Here is a 1,690-nt window from a genome sequence, read left to right as displayed (position 1 = left end):
ATTACCGGCTAACCGGGAAAAAAGGGTAAAAGTGTCAAAAATTGCCGGTAATTTGGACTTTACTGTCAAAACAATAAAGTTTGGGACTTTCTGTTCAAATCGATGAAAATATTGGGACTTTAGTGTATATATCCCAGTGATATTTAGTATTTACACCTATTTTTTGTGAATTAATATTAGGGATGTGTATTCAAAATAAGGAGTTTGATCTCGGAGGGGAGGGTTATCGTCTCAAATTTCACGCTTTCTCCTCTTTATCCATCGACTCAAAATTTCAACTGAAGTTATCGTATCCTACTCCTTTTCTTCTTCATGGTTATCATCGGATCGGCTAGCTTTCATAGCTATATAATTATCATAACCCATTGGCATTGCTTTTTATCACACGTACCTCGATTTTGTCTCATCATACGACTTCTCCAACCATCACGATTAAGGTATGATCTTAATTTGTCTCATGTTTCTTGTCTTTGGGTTTGTGCTTTTATGGGTTGGAAACTATGAAGTTTTGGTTTGGGTTATCGATCGTCAAAAAATTTGGCTGTGATTAATTATAGGGTTCTTGTTCACGATTATATACACCTCCAACCTTTTATATATATATATATATATATATATATATATATATATATATATATATATATATATATATATATATATATATTTTGGGCGGTTTGTGATTCTAATGGCTGAGTGATTAATTGATTGGTTTGCGTAGTTTTTGTTTTGGGATTTAGAGTGGTATAATGATACAAAAAAGAAGCGGGACAATTGGTAATATACAGTATACTCCAATGAAAATAAGGGAATATTGTTTGCCCAAATCAATGCTGACTGAAAATTCTGTAAATAAGTAATTTTCGATTATAAAGTTCCAAAAACGGAATTCAATTCATTATGTTAGGCTAACTGCATGTGAATCTTAACAGGTGTCTCCAAGAAACTTGACTGATAAAATGGTTGGGCTTGCACAACGACAACTCAAAGAGAGTACTCTCATGATGGATCAATCCATAAAAAACACCGAAAAAGTAAGTTGTTACACTGAATTGAAATTTGTTACTGTTACTATCAATGTCAGTAGTTGATTATAAGTTTCGTGTCATTGGATTGCAGATTCTTGATTCGACAGAGCAATCTGAGGAACATGGCTTAGCAAGCACAAGGCGAGCCAATTCACAGGCGATGGATGTTTATGCGGAGACTTCAATGACTTCATGCTTCACAACCCTTGTGATGCTTCTAATAACATTTATCTTTTTCATGGTTGTTCTTATTATCAGAATCACATGAGATCCATCTGCCTTTTGTCAAATATTATTTTATCTGCTTGAAAAATATTTAATATTTGTATCTTGCAACAAAGCATAATTTTATTTGAAGGAATGTGATCAACGTTTATCATGCATGTTATTAATTTTTTACAAGTTTACGTGTCTTTTGAGTGTTTAATTTAAATTTGATGATGAAATTAACAAACTAATTGAAAACTGATTCCATTATCTATTACTATGCTAATTGTTTATGGGTTTTGTGTGACCTTTTTTGTGAAATATATAAGGTCATCCATATGAGTGCAATATCATTCATCTTTCAAATATTACACATCATGTTTGCAAATAACACTACACTTTCAAAATAGACCCCATTGACACATCAACAATTAATTTATACCCTTCAAATATAAATA

At 31.9% G+C, this 1,690-nt stretch overlaps 1 long non-coding RNA gene across 1 annotated transcript; it reads left to right on the top strand.

The window, feature by feature from the left end:
- Nucleotides 1-224: 224 nt before the first annotated feature.
- On the top strand, nucleotides 225-1,225 carry LOC145129497 (uncharacterized). Its single transcript, XR_013717522.1, has 3 exons — nucleotides 225-437; nucleotides 930-1,031; nucleotides 1,117-1,225. It is a non-coding gene; the product is annotated as an uncharacterized LOC145129497 (long non-coding RNA).
- Nucleotides 1,226-1,690: the final 465 nt, after the last annotated feature.

Source organism: Lactuca virosa, chromosome 8 (assembly GCF_052849685.1).
Source record: "Lactuca virosa cultivar CGN04683 chromosome 8, Lactuca_virosa_CGN04683_v6, whole genome shotgun sequence".
Classification (NCBI taxonomy): domain Eukaryota; kingdom Viridiplantae; phylum Streptophyta; class Magnoliopsida; order Asterales; family Asteraceae; genus Lactuca; species Lactuca virosa.
Note: the sequence above shows the minus strand (reverse complement) of the source record. Positions and strands in the feature narration are given on the sequence as shown.